Source organism: Ailuropoda melanoleuca, unplaced genomic scaffold, assembly GCF_002007445.2.
Source record: "Ailuropoda melanoleuca isolate Jingjing unplaced genomic scaffold, ASM200744v2 unplaced-scaffold8624, whole genome shotgun sequence".
Lineage (NCBI taxonomy): Eukaryota > Metazoa > Chordata > Mammalia > Carnivora > Ursidae > Ailuropoda > Ailuropoda melanoleuca.
The window spans coordinates 196-5,076 of NW_023254019.1; the positions used below are offsets into that span (position 1 = coordinate 196).

The 4,881-nt window shown below is 41.5% G+C and overlaps 1 pseudogene; it reads right to left on the reverse strand.

The window, feature by feature from the left end:
- Positions 1 to 2,717: 2,717 nt before the first annotated feature.
- On the reverse strand, positions 2,718 to 4,126 carry LOC109490187 (annotated as a pseudogene).
- Between the last annotated feature and the right edge of the window lie 755 nt (positions 4,127 to 4,881).

A 4,881-nucleotide genomic window follows, 5' to 3' on the forward strand; every position in this document is an offset into this window, starting at 1 on the left:
ATGTGTAGTGACAGGTATTAACTAGGCATATTGTGATCTTTTTGCAATATATACAAATATTGAATTGTTATACTGTACACCTAAACTAATACAAAGTTATATCAAGTACGTGTGAATGAAAAGAAGAAATAAAGTAGTAAAATCTTCTAGTTTACAGTAAAATTACTGTCCACAACTGCCCTCTAATTCTAGATAACTGATATTGATTCCTATGACAGACCTATCCCTAGACTGGAGAAGGACACTTCATCAAGTTATTGTGCAAGAACATTCAATTCTTCTACTCAAACTTGGGACTCATCTAGCAACTTTCTAACCTGTAATATAATCTTCTGAGTGTACAAACATAATGGAGAGTGTGCCTGGTGTGGAGAGCTGTGCCATCCATTCTGGGAAAATGAACTGAGTTCTGTTCTTGAAAAGCTGAGCAACACAATCTGCACTACGAAGAATCTTGCACTGGTGCTAACTCTGACATACCCTTTGATCCTATAATGACAACACATACATGTTGGTGCCCCCTCAGATTCATCAGAGACGGGGACTCTGCAGCCCCTTTTTCCCACCAGACTCTCCTCTGCCCAACTTACCAGCCCTGATCCCTCTAAGGGAGGAGGAGTTACTGTTCTGGTTAGATTCAGAGACATCTGTCAGGCACATAAGAAGACAAGATAGCATGACTGTTCTTAGTAGCCCAACTGATGCTCTTTACTCTCTTCCCCCATTACCTGAGTTTCAGTTATCACCTTCTTCTCTTCACCTCTTCTAAGGTAAGAATATAGCTGAGACTATGGACCCAATCACCCTCTAGTCTACTCCTTCATGCTCAACTGACATACTGGTATCAATACTCAATTTGGTGATGAAGTAGGTAGTGGACTTTAAATGGAATAGAATGTATCATTTGTCTTCAAGACTAAGCCACTTTTTTTCTTTCTAAAGAAATTCTTTAAATTCTTTCATTAAATTCTTTCTTTCTAAAATCTCTGCTGATGGGGCAAGATATCTTTCTTCTTGCCCTACCTCCCTTAAATAATTCTGTTCATTTTTGTTTCCTGTGTACTCCAGCATTGGGTATGGTCATGGGAAAGGAATGTGTTCACTAAGGCACACTTAACAAGAAAACATACGAATTTTTTTTTGCATTCACAACAGCTAGAGCTTTAATGCATATTTAGTAAATACTTCTCAGCAGAAGACAGTTTTCTATCTTTTTCCAAAGGGGTTCAAGCTAGCAGCATTTGCCACCCCACTGGATAATGAAGGGCAAGAAAGAACAGGGTGAAGAATGGCTATAGTGCTTTGACTCTCCAGCTCCCCAGTATGGGCAAGGAATCAGAACACCGTTGTATGACCATAATGGGCCATTCATGTTGATCAGGGCTAGCAGTGCTAAGCTGGGCTCTGAGGCAGAAAAAATTTTTTCTTTTTTTTTTCCTTCATATTTTTGCCACATTTTTACCTCACCCACTTTTGCCTTAAAAACGTATCAAATGGTTTCATTTATGACAGTCTAATTTTCTCAAATAGCATGTGATCTCCTGAAAGCATGACTGGAATTCTAGATTCTTCCTGCCTCTGTTTTCTCCATAGCACCAAGTACAAAATATTTGCTAAGTAAGGCCATTTGCCTTTCACTTGGTATGGATATATTATTTACATCTTAAGCTTCTGATCTTTTCTCATGAGCCCAAATCAAGAAACATACGTGGATTCTTGGTGCCAACCCAAACATAAATACAAAATGCAATATGGGTTCTGAAGATGTGGGACAAGAGCTAATCACAAAATGATCATCTCAGCAACTCAAAGTATACTTATATTAATATTTTGTAAGATTTTCTCAAAAACAAAAAATATAAATTCCTATAGAAAAAGCACAGAACCCCTAAAATTTTTATGGAAATTCTAGTTTGAAAAACACTGACTACTATACAAAATCACTCTGAGATGATGAATATAGATAGTGGATGACGAGGGGTTAAATATTCACACCTTCAAAATACAGACATTATCTGACCTCCAAAGACCATAGTGAATTTTCATTGAGTAGGAAGAGATAGCCAGCTTGGGGAGGGACAAACCAGTGCAACAAAGGAAACCCAAGTCAGACCTACTGACACTACTTCCTGAAGCTTGGTTGTTGGAGTTTTTTTGTTTGTTTGTTTGTTTGTTTTTGCTTCCTAATTCTTGCCTGAGCCACTAGCCCTGCCTCCCTCGTATAGTAGATCACGTAGTCAAAGAGCAGGCTCTGGAGCTAAACTGCCTGTAAATCCCAGCTGTGGCTTTGGGACATTAACTGTACTTCTTTGAGCCTCCCTTTCCCCACTTGTAGAATGGGGATTACAACAGTTCCTTCACATATATGAATGGCACAGTGCTGGCACATGGTTAACACTCAGAAAATTATCCTGGGGTCTTGATTCCTACTATCCACCCTAGTCTTGAGTCATTCTTCAGTCCTCCCTATGAAAAAGGAAGAGGATTCCTTCTCTTGCTTAGGCTAATCCATCTCTGCCCTGGACTCCAGCACCCCACCCCCACCTTGGAGACTTGCTCAACTGGTTGCCTCCTCCCTAATGCCAGACACACCAAATCAGCATCCTAATGCCTTCTCCCACCTTAAAATCTCCTCCCTCAACACTGCATCCCTCTCCAGCCACTCTCCTACAATTCTCCTTTTCTTCAGAGAAACCAACAGAAAAAGTGCTCTGCCATTGTTCAAAGGCCAACTCATAAAAGGTGATCTTCAATTCTACCCTTCTATTCACTCCCCCACTCCTACAGTTGATAGTCTGACACACACACCACTGAAATTGCTCTCAGAAAGGCTATCAGTGCTTCCCTGATGCCAAATCCAATGGAATGTGTCAGCGAAAATTATATGCCTGACACCAATGTTAGCTGTATTAAGCCCTCCCTCTTGAAATGTTCTGTTCCCTAGGGTTTTGTGACACCACACTCCCTTTATTTTCTTCCTTCCTCTTTGGGGACTCCTTCTTAATCTCCTTTGAGGGTAACTCCTCTCTGCTTGTCCTTTAATCATTAATATTTTTCAGGATTCAAACTTTGGCCTTCTCATCTCTCCGCTTGCATGCTGATTTCACTGCCTTCCGGAATGATGACAACTCCTAAATTTACATCTCCGGTCTGGTTTCTTTCTTGAACTGCGATGACCCCTCCTCAGCCAAATGCTTGTGTACCTTCACCTGAACTTCCTACAAACATCTCAATTCAACACATCCAAAACTGAACTCATGAATTTCCTCTTCAAACCTGCTATTCCTGTTGTCTTCCTTATGCCCACATCCTACAAAACAAGACTGCATTTTTACATATGGGAATGTGGCTTTTTGAATCCCAAGCAACATATGTACATACATACATCAAACTTTCTGGGGGGCTTACTCAAAAGAATTTGAAGTGTTTTAAAAGGGCCTTGAAAAGAAAGGCATATCTTCCTCCGCCTTCCCTCTATCATAAGAGCAGCTCTCAGCATTTTTTTTTTATTTTTTATTATTATTTTTTTTTTTTTGGTTTTCCCCAAGAAGTTTATTTGGGCAGACCTGAGGACAGGGAGGCTCTGCACTAAAAGAAGGTGTTGGGTCTCTTGGTGGTGAAGCGTGGCTTGTGCTGGTGATATAAGATCTGGTGGGGCAGTGGGAACTTGATCTTGCAATCATCAAACTGTTCGACTGCCAGTCAGTCAGCAGCACTGGCTGGCTGAAATCTCCTCCACCTTCAGGATCTGGATCAAGTGGGCCTGGGCACGGTGCCAGGCACCCATGTCTTGGCAACACTACGTGATAGCACTTGAAGTTGTCAGGTCCCGGTACTCCTGGTAAGTGCTCTGGGTGCTGCTGGGGGGGGGTGGTCACAGCGCAGTCAAGAGCCAAAGTTATTCACCCGCAAGGAGGATTTCTTGAACACCTGTCCACAGTAGATAATTTCCCCTTAAGACTTCTTCAGCTTATTCATCTGAGACACAAAGTACCAGCAGTGGGACTTGGCAACAACATGATTAGGTGCAAAGATCTGCATGTAATAGAGGGGGACTATGGCATTTGAGGATAGGCAGGCAGGGCCCTACCACCCTGTACTCTCACAGTGTGCCCAAGGGCTTCATGGCACACTCTCTGTTCTCGCCACCACCCAAGAAAGGTCATCAACTTTTTATTGACAACTGCCTTTTACTTCACACTCGTTTCCACTTCCTCCGAGAAGGCTTCCCTGAGGACCTGAGAACAAGTTGAAACAGCTCTCTTCCATGCCCTCGGAGTTCCCTATTTCAACCCCTGCACTGTTAAATATCTCAGTAATTTAGTGTCCCTTACTGCCAGTTAACTGATCTTGCTCCCTCACCAGAATTTGAGCTCCTAAGAACTCTGCTTTAGTTGTCTCAGTAATCCCTGGTGCCTGACATAAACAAATGTTCAATAATGTTGGCAGAATGAATGAATGGCAAATATTACTAATAAACCTGAAGTAGGCGAAGAGTAGAGGCTTTGAAGGAGAGGCCCTGCACTTTATCTCTGCTTCGAACCATGCCTCATCGTATACTTTTGAGCAAGTCCTATCACTCCCTAAGTCAAGGTGTCTGAATCTTTCAAGGAAATCAGAACAGCAATATCACCTTCCTCACAAGGCTACTGAGACAAGAGGTGAAGTCCGTATCATTTCTTAGTATATGATAGGTTCTTATAAATACTCTTTGGTGAATCTACTGGGGGTAGGTAGAAGGTAATGGAGCTGGGGAGGAAATTTACAAAGTTTTACTTGTGTGATATAAATTCAAGTTCACACATCTCCATTTTGAAAATGAAAACACTGTCAAGACAACATGAATAATCTAAAACATGGTTGGCTAATTATATATATATA